Below are 10,282 nucleotides of genomic sequence, written 5' to 3' on the forward strand. Positions count from 1 at the left end.
GGTGATGTCCTTTCCCTTGGTACTGTTTTACATTTTTATTTGTCATTTTGTGTAAGCTCGGGAAAAAGGAAGTCCTTACAAATGGTTTTGCATTGTCAAGCAATTCACAGCACTGTTCTTTACAGGAATTTCATCGAACAACACGGCGGCTCTAGGTAAACAATGTGACTTGGCATGCAAATCAACCAAAACAGAGAACACATACACGTTTAAAACAAACAAGAATATCCATGCAAAAGGGTGTAAATTACCTTCGAATTTGTAAGAACATGTTGCCCATTTACAAAGAAACCCAGGCCTATGAAGCTAAACACGGACAGACCTGACCAGGAACCTCAACGAAATAAACTCGACTATTCGGTGATGATTGAAACCAGATCGGACTGAACTCAATAGCGAGTTCAACAATTAACAGCAGCAAATTTTCGACCTCAGCAGCTTTTGGAAACAGATCGCGACCGAGATTTTCGAATGGCAGAATCTTCGATATCAGTCGCTTCTGTCCGTCTTTTCTTTGAGTGGATTCGTCGCTACCAGTTATTGTGAGAGATGGGAGCTCCGTTTGGTTTCTGTTGAGAATATGAAAGGCTGTATCGGATTGAAGAGAGGGGGTCAGGGGTGTGGTGGTGACGACGTTGGGTTGCTGGTTGGTAGCATTAAGCTTCTCACATGGTTGTTTCGGGTGCCTAAAGAAGAAGCAACGCTGGGGTTGTCTCTGTGTTCAGCGGCTGATTTTCTTGGTTGGGTTTTTGAGTTTTTTCCAGTGAAGAAGGTGATGGGTGTCTCGACGGAGACCAGTTCAGGGGGGTGGGTTCGTTTGGGGAAGACGATGCGCGTGGGGGGGGGGGTCTGTTTTTGCGCAGCTTTTTTGTGTATTTTTTGTCCAGCCTTCTTCTTCTTAGGCTTTTCTCTTTTTTTTATATTGTAGGTTTTTTGGTAGGGTTTTAGGTTAAGGGGTATGGGTCTAAGAATTATGGGTTTGACAATTGTGGGCTAGGTCCAAAATTAGGCTTAAAAATGGGTTATTCGAGCCCAAGTTCTATTCTTTCGCTGCGAACGAGATTAAAAATACGGGCTCATTTATTAATTATTACTACTATTCAAATAATTATTAAAATAAAACTAACCATTAAAATAAATCTATTTTTGGTATTTTCAAATATCATATTAAAATAAAAATACGATACTATTGTTGTATATATATTTTTAGATTAAAAATGACTACAAAATATTAATGAACCTATTTTTGTGATTTTTTATTTTCTTGTAATAAAATTAAAGTAAAAGAGTCAAAATTACTTAAAATATCTATATTATGCCTAAATTAAATATTTTACGCTAATATATAAAAAATCTCGGGGAGGGTAAAAAATCACATGTCTATGTAAGCACATGATTTTTGCCCTATGAAAGAATCACTCCCAAAAAATTCAAAATAAAATGATTTTTCTTTGTGTGCAATTTTGAGAATTTTCGTGGCATTTTTAGGATAATTATTTGCATCTGTCCATGCATGTTTATTTGTTAAATTAATAAAAATACAAAAATATGTCATATTGGCATTTAGAATTTTATTCTACAATTAGGAGTAATTAAGTTTGTTTTACAAGAATGAAAGTTACAAAAAAATATCATCGTTTGCATTTTTAGCATTCAATGTCAAATTGTGCAATTTTGTTTTAATTGGTGTTTAATTATGTATGATAAATGTTGCTAGGAATTAGTTAGTATTTGTGATAAGTTAATTTAATTTAGAATTTTAATTTTTTAGGAAGATTAAAAGAAGAAAGGAAGTAGGAAAAATGGAAAATTCGGATTGGACCCAAACAAATCAGGCCCAAAATCGATACATGGACTAGGTCCAAATCAACCTGGTCTCACAGGCGATGAAACGACGCCGTATTGGTGTCCCCATTCCGAACCATTGATTGATTCAAATGAACGACCCAGATCAGACCACTCACTTACCCCAAACGACGCCGTATAGGGCTGTCTGATCTCAACCGTTAACCCAATCCCATCCAACGGCCTCAAACCACCCCCAGATGCCCGACCCATTTGGCCCCGGACCAACCTGACCTCCTTTTAAGTGGAACGGCACCGTTTTACGCTAGCTAAGGGATCCTGGCCATCGATCACGTTCTATCCAACGGCCAGGATCGATTCTTCTAAACCGTATATAAGCCTCACCCCTTTACCCACGCCCCCAAACCAAACCCCCCCACCTACTGTGCACCATCGTCCCAGAGACGAACCAAACATCCCGTTCCAAACCCTAGCCGCCACCCTGCACTCTCACCGTAAACCCGGCAACCACGATGCCGGTGACCACCAAAATACCACCCCTGATGCTTCCAACCACCCTGAACATGAATCCGTTAGTGTCTTGCCTCGAATCATTCCCCACCGTCTCGAATCCTCGTTGGAAGGTTCGAGCAAAACCCCGATCTACACCAACCCACCCCAGATTCACATCGATCACTACCCTGGCCTCACTCGTGACCAAACCAAGTTTGGTTTGGTCCGAATCTATCCAGAAACCCTCAAGCCCCAAATCAGACCCTAGAACACAAAAGCTTTGGGAATCCGTCCAGTTTAAACGGAGGGTTGGGGTCTAATAGACCTTAATCGAGGTGTTCTCGGTTGAGAAAACCTCGATTAAAGTCCGTTCGACCTCAAATGGTCAAATCCAGTCAAAGCCTGGGTCGTTTGTTGTTGAGCTTCCAAAGTAAGTTTTCTTTTTCCTTTCTGGCCTTGTTTGAATGCGGTTTGTGTTTGTTAGCATGTTTAGTTAGTTTGTTGATTTTACTGATATTACCTTTTTATTTGGTCGACTATTCTTCTGTCTATTGTTAAATACGTATGGTGAGATACATACTCGTTTGATTAATATCGTCGAGTGTTTCATTTATGTTGTTCCTCTGTTTTGTGTAAAGTTGCTTGAAGTCATTTGGTGCCCTATTCGTTTTATTTGTTTATCGACCGATTGTTCTGTGTTATAGCTAGTATAGTCGATTTGATAAACGTCGTCGATTAATTTTATAGGTTTGAATGTTCTGATAGCCTCACATGATTGATCGAACCATTGTAGTTTAGCTGATTGTTTGAAATTATCTGTGAATGGTTTGTAGCTGCAGTGCAATTAGAGAAATAGCTAGAACTCAGTCTAGGGCAGTTGTTGAGTTGGAACTTCCATAAGTTCAAATTTCAGTTTGCTGAAGCTTAGGGTAAAACAGTAATACACAGGGGTTAAAGAGGTAGTTTGGGGATTAAAAAATTCACAAATTGGTTAGTTTAAAAGGACTGACAGTAGGGTACTGAAATATGATTAAAAGTAATACAATAGTGGGGAACAAAACTTGATAGCATGGGGTAATTGAATATTGTAGCCTCCCTATACCTTCTGGGTACAAAAACACATGAGAGGGCTGTCAGGAGGATGGACATTTTGATTAGTTTAAGGGGGGTATGGGCAGAGTGGGAAGGCAGCCTGGGGGCTTGCCATTTCTGGCCTATAAACAGGCTCATTTAGAGCAATAAAAGGGGACTAATTTTGAGAGGAGGAGGATTTGGAGATTAAGATTTCAGAGTAAGAAAAGGCAAAAACAGTGCTGGCTTTTAAATCTTGAAAGTCAGAGTATATTGAGTGTGAGATAGGCTGGATTTTGAATCGAAAATGTCCAGAGTTAGAGATCTGTTGTTCTAGGCTGCTTTTCTTACAGTTATTTTCAGTAGATTGAGAGATAGAAACTGAAAAGAGAGGTCTTTGCTTTGTTGTTGAATACAGCATTGTTACAGCTTCACTGGTCTGTTCATTATTTGATATTGCTGGTTGTTTTTCCAAACTGGTTTTGTTGGCCTGCACTTGAGTGACCTGTTGCTGTTTCATTGAACGTCCTGGGTTTCTGTTTGGTTTTAAAAATCTGTCACTGGGTGTTTGTGGCTGTGTTGTTGTGTTGATGAATATGTTGTTGTGCTACTGCTACTGCTGCTGACTTCTTTTCTACTCCGTTTCTGTTCCTCTACCAGGTACACAACTTTATCATGGCTGTTGTAAGTCTGAAAATTTGAAGCATGAATGTGAGATGAAGAACTGAAATTTTAACGTTTAGCCTTGTAAATTCTGAAATTTTAAGTTGTGTAAAAGGGTAGTTAGTTTTCATTTGTTAGAAGCATGTAGTAGCTTTGCCATGTACAATTGAGTACGAAGCAGTAATAGCAGATAGAAAGCCTTGCATGCTATTCTACAAGAACCAATAATATAAGGATAGCATTCTGTTAATTCAGTTTCTTTCTTTACAAAGCATGTTTCAAATACATATAAAGACTTTAGGTTAATTAATCAGCAGTTTGAACTGTTTTAGTTAGCATGTTTATTTAGAGTCAAAAAAGGAGCTTTGTAGTTGTTGATTCCATTTTCGCCTTATCGTGAAAACCAAAAGGGTAAAAGTAAGTAGCAGGCCGGACGAAAAAAGACAAAATGGCCCAGGTCCAGTTCCGCGCCCGGTATGCTGGGCCTGGGCCCAAAACTGTGCTGGCCCCCATGTTCCCGTCTATCTTCGATGTTAATTATTTAGGTTCGAAATTTTTTCAATAATAACTCTCAAGCATGTAAATAAATTAGGTATTTTTCTTTTATTCTAGAGACAAACAAAACAGAAAACGTAGTCGCTTTAGGATTATCCTTTTAAAATAAATGAGACGAGCCTCGCCAAAGTAAAAGGTACAAACTGCGGGGCCCTCAATAAATGTACATTTAATTATTAGACTTCGGGAGGAGCCGTTCAGCAAACTTCGCGGCCGTCCCCAGAAATAAGAACGCGATAGGCTCTTTAGGCGCGTGTTTAATAATCCCACCTTCATGAAAATTTGAAGCATGAATGTGAGATGAAGAACTGAAATTTTAACGTTTAGCCTTGTAAATTCTGAAATTTTAAGTTGTGTAAAAGGGTAGTTAGTTTTCATTTGTTAGAAGCATGTAGTAGCTTTGCCATGTACAATTGAGTACCAAGCAGTAATAGCGGATAGAAAGCCTTGCATGCTATTCTACAAGAACCAATAATATAAGGATAACATTCTGTTAATTCAGTTTCTTTCTTTACAAAGCATGTTTTAAATACATATAAAGACTTTAGGTTAATTAATCAGCAGTTTGAACTGTTTTAGTTAGCATGTTTATTTAGAGTCAAAAAAGGAGCTTTGTAGTTGTTGATTCCATTTCCGCCTTATCGTGAAAACCAAAAGGGTAAAAGTAAGTAGCAGGCCGGACGAAAAAAGACAAAATGGCCCAGGTCCAGTTCCGCGCCCGGTATGCTGGGCCTGGGCCCAAAACTGTGCTGGCCCCCATGTTCCCGTCTATCTTCGATGTTAATTATTTAGGTTCGAAATTTTTTCAATAATAACTCTCAAGCATGTAAATAAATTAGGTATTTTTCTTTTATTCTAGAGACAAACAAAACAGAAAACGTAGTCGCTTTAGGATTATCCTTTTAAAATAAATGAGACGAGCCTCGCCAAAGTAAAAGGTACAAACTGCGGGGCCCTCAATAAATGTACATTTAATTATTAGACTTCGGGAGGAGCCGTTCAACAAACTTCGCGGTCGTCCCCAGAAATAAGAACGCGATAGGCTCTTTAGGCGCGTGTTTAATAATCCCACCTTCTTAAATTCGGGTGTGCATTTCATGCAACCCAAATCCAAATCCCAAAACGCTGAATAAAAATGTGTTCCGGATTATGGGTGCATTTCATGTGACGCAATCCAAAGACATGTTTTTAAACAACGTTCACATTCTTTTAAAATATAATAATAAAAGCGGTAAAGAGTTAAAACTTGCACATGAGCTCATAATTGTATAAAATCAGATAAACAAGCCGAATATGACAGTTGAGCGACCGTGCTAGAACCACGGAACTCGGGAATGCCTAACACCTTCTCCCGGGTTAACAGAATTCCTTATCCGGATTTCTGGTTCGCGGACTGTAATACAGAGTCATTCTTTTCCTCGATTCGGGATTAAATTAGTGACTTGGGTCTCCCTAAATCTCCCAAGTGGCGACTCTGAAATAAATAAACAAATCCCGTTTCGATTGTCCTTTAATTGGAAAAACTCCTTCACCCCTCGCGGGGTCAGAAAAAGGAGGTGTGACAGTCTACATTTGACACATTTCGGTCATTTGTTGTTTCCGTATTCTATTTTTCTAAAACACAGTAGACTCTTGTTGAACCCTCTAACCCTGAGTCTCTTGAGCACTTGTAACAGCTTCGATGTCAATTATCATTTTTCCTTGGATCTTGTGTTTCCAGCTTACCACAAACCGACCACCTCAACTTTCTTCACAATTCAAAACAAAACATGTTAGAATGGACTCAGTCAATCCTTATTATTATCAACTTTTTTTCATTTTTTCGTTTTTTTTTTCATTTCTTTTTAATGGTGAATGAACCTGATGTGGGTTGCCTACGTATCATGTGGAAACATGAATCAGATCTTGCGTAGTTCGGGAAGATCAAGAATAAAGTAAATAAACCAACTTTTTTTTGGGATTTTGAACTTTTCGAAAGAAAGACATATAAAGAAGATAGAAAATATTTTTTGGATTTTGACCTTTCTTCGGCATTTTTACAAAGAAAGACTTCAAAGAAGAATTTTTTTTTTTTGAATTTCGACTTTTATTGTTTTTTTTTTGGAATTTCGATAGAAAAACTTCTAAAGAAGAAAGAAAAATATTTTTCATTCATGGATTTTTATTCTGAAGTTAGGAAAGAAGTACTTCTAAAGAAAGAGAAAGTATTTTTGAATCTTGAATTTTCTTTTCAATTTTCGAAAGAAGAATGAAAATATTTTTGTATTTTTTGATTTTGAGAAGCAACTAAAAGAAAATATTTTTTGTATTTTTAAAAGTTGGGGTCTCAAAGAAAAACTTTTCTAAAGAAGGAAGTAAAATTTATTTTTTGGATTTTTGAAAATTGGGGGCCGGAACCTATGAGGTTTGCCTACGTATCTCACCTCCGGTGAGAATCAGACCCTATTTTGACTCAAGAAAAGGTTATCACTATTTTTTTAAAATTTTCATAAAAAATCCGGCTTTCCAAATACGGCCGCGTAGTTCGCCTGTTTTGACATAATTGGAAAAACATGGTATTGAAATACATTTTCCTTTTCTTTTTTTTTTCAAACAATTTGCAGAGTTTCGAGGCATTTTCAAATACAGGATTTTCAGAACCATGTGAATTCTCTATCCTACCTCACTTTTGGTTTTTTTCTGTTGTTTTTCTTTTCTTAGCCAGTCAGCATGCAAGGCAAAACAAATAAATGTTCACATAGCACATAGAATGCATTAGGATGGTCTGTTATTTTGGGCACACCTGTCCTAGACGGACCCAACCCCTGTGTTGAGTCCCCTAAGTCAAATGCACATGATGCAAACAAATGTTCCTACTAGGAATCCGGCATGAAGCTCTGTTTTTCTGGGTTTAAATCCTGGGGTTTTGGTCTAGACTTGGGTACCCAAGCGGACAACTGGGGCCGAAGAGGGGTAGCGTACCGGGAATACTGAAGCTTCACCGGCTTTGCAACTTGTCCGAACCTCGTTCTAAAATTGGATAAGACTCGAAGAGAAGTCACACAAAGTACACACTCCCCAGATGATTTAGAAGACTCAGAGAGAAGAAGGGTTTTATAGCAGTTTATATACAGTTCACAGAATATCAAAACGGTAAAAGCGGCATTTAGCATATTAGACTCAAACATGTACAAAAATCAGATAATAAATAAAGTCAATCATAACAGCTATCCTAAGCTCTAATTCTTGAACCCTGAACTGGAGTTCTGGGTTCGGATCCCCAGCAGAGTCGCCAGAGCTGTCACACCTACTTTTTACCACCCGAGAGGTGATATAAGGGAGTTTTTTCAATTAAAACGACATAAATCGAAAAGGAATTATTTATTTATTTTTCAGAGTCGCCACTTGAAATAACTTATGGTATCCCAAGTCACCGGTTTATTTTAAATCCCAAATCGAGAAAAAATCGACTTTCCTTTTGAAGTCTGCGAACCAGAAATTTTGAATAAGGAATTCTAATAACCCGAGGGAAGGTGTTAGGCACTCCCGGATTCTTTGGTTCTAGCATGGTCGCTTTAAACTATTATAATTGGCATATTATCTAATTTTATTACGTGTTTTAACCTATGGTACATTTTAACTTATTAGCCGCTTTTAGTTAATTTTAGGAAGATTCAACGTTATTTAAAACATGCATTGAACCACGCCCCATGAAATGCACCCGCGGTCCACGACACATTTTATTTTAACGTTGCTGAGAATTGGAGTTGGGTCATATGAAATGCACACCCGAGTTTAAGGAAATTAATTTAAATTGCACGCCTAAAGCAACTACGCACTTAACAAAGTTTGTGAGGGCCATGGAAAATTCAATTGATAGCACAACCCAATATTTAAAGAGTTAGTATTAATTACGTGAGGGCCATGGGTTATTTCATGAAAATGGCACACCTCAAATTTTTTATAAAAGCTAACTAGTTTTGTGAGGGCCATGGGCTTATGGGTTTTATTTGGCATGACACACCTCAAATTATTTCAAATGGTTTTATTATTCGAAGTTGTTATAATCGGATTACATGAAATGCACCACGAATTGAGATTCACGTATTGTAACAATGCTACAGGAACCGTACCCATGGCCACAATAAATTACTATTATTGATCTCGCCTATAGCAAGCTACGATGTTTATAAATTGATTAATTGTCTAAGTTGGCGATTTGAGCTTCTCGTAAGTTCTGTCACCATGGTTATGAGATGGATTGACAAGAAAAATGTTCAGTCACATTATCCGAAACAAAGCAGTCAAGGTAAAGACATTCTGTTAAATTTATTATCTAATGTTCTTATAAGAATTCCTAATTTTAGCAAAATTTACAACAACATAAAAAAAACAAAGTAAAAATAAAAATAGAAGAGCTTCTTCATCCTTATACTCTTTGCCATTGAATCCGTGTCCAGAACAACAAACGGAAATTATTAGTGAATTACATACCAACATTCAAATTAATCTTTCAACATTCATCTCTTGCTTCTCAGATTAAACTCATGATGAGGTTGAATCTAAATTTGCATAAGATCTAATTAAATGCAAATCACATAATTTCAGCACAATCTCAACATAAAAAAAATCAGAGCTTAAGCTTAACATGAAAATAGCTGCAATCGATTCAAACACTTAAGCATAGACATAGCCAAAACAACTCAGATTTTCATTCATAATCAATGGAGTATCTTAGGCAAAGGTTTACATACCTAATCGCAGAGAATCAACGGGCATGGACCAAACACATGCCACAATACCATTGATGGGGTTCCGAAGCAGCAGCAAAAACAGAGTGTTTCCAACCCAGCTAAACCTTTTTTTTAGTTTCGAATCTACCTTTTCAAAATCTTCAAGCGTGCTTCTGATTATATATATATTTTTGATCGACTTCTTTTTTTTTTGAATTTTTTTTTATTTTTGAGTGAGGTTAGAGATAGGTGGCTGTTTCTATTTCTCTTAGGATGAAGCTAAAAATGGCTACTATCCTTATAACCATACAACTCTTTTCAACAGACAGTAAAAAATGGAGAAATTTGAGAGCTACTGGGTTCTCATTATTAAAGAACTGTTGGGTTCTTTTTTTGCGTGATTTTTGGGAAATCAAAAAGAAGAATAATGGAGCTAAAGGGTGTTGTTTTTTTTACAGGGGTCTGATTAGAGAAGAGCTCTCATTTTCCTTTTTACTCTATGTGCGCCGCTGCTGTCTCTTCTTTTTTTTGGAAAAAACATTTGATCTCTCCCTCTTTAAGTCTAGGAGCCGCTAGGTCATTTTAATGTGGAGGGGGGGTCCGATTGGGTAGGTGGGTCGGTTCATGGGTGGTTTGGGTCAAAGGGAAGTTTTGGATCAGATCTGGGCTGGGTGAGAATTGGCCCAATTTCACAAGACAAACTTTTTTTTTTCCAATTCTTTCTTTTATTTTCTAATTTTTCATTTTCTTTTAATTAAAATCCTACAAATTAAAAATCCTAAATTATCCAAATGTGTGAAATTAAACTAATTAGCTAGTTATAAAAATTATAAACATTACTTAATTCTAAATTAAAAGAGGAAAATCAATAAACTAAAATTAAAAGACAAAAAAGTAAAAATGAGCTATTGTTGTGATTTTTAAATTTTTATAAAGCAAATAATTACTGATTAATTCTAAAAAAATGTAAAAACAAATCCTAA

At 36.9% G+C, this 10,282-nt stretch overlaps 1 long non-coding RNA gene across 1 annotated transcript; it reads right to left on the reverse strand.

The window, feature by feature from the left end:
* Nucleotides 1–227: 227 nt before the first annotated feature.
* LOC107811656 (uncharacterized) lies at nt 228–9,848 on the reverse strand. The gene is made up of 2 exons (XR_001653954.2): nt 9,321–9,848; nt 228–4,059 (listed from the first exon to the last, which is right to left on the reverse strand). It is a non-coding gene; the product is annotated as an uncharacterized LOC107811656 (long non-coding RNA).
* Between the last annotated feature and the right edge of the window lie 434 nt (nt 9,849–10,282).

The sequence above is a fragment of the Nicotiana tabacum genome, chromosome 20 (assembly GCF_000715075.1).
Source record: "Nicotiana tabacum cultivar K326 chromosome 20, ASM71507v2, whole genome shotgun sequence".
In the NCBI taxonomy this organism is placed as follows: domain Eukaryota; kingdom Viridiplantae; phylum Streptophyta; class Magnoliopsida; order Solanales; family Solanaceae; genus Nicotiana; species Nicotiana tabacum.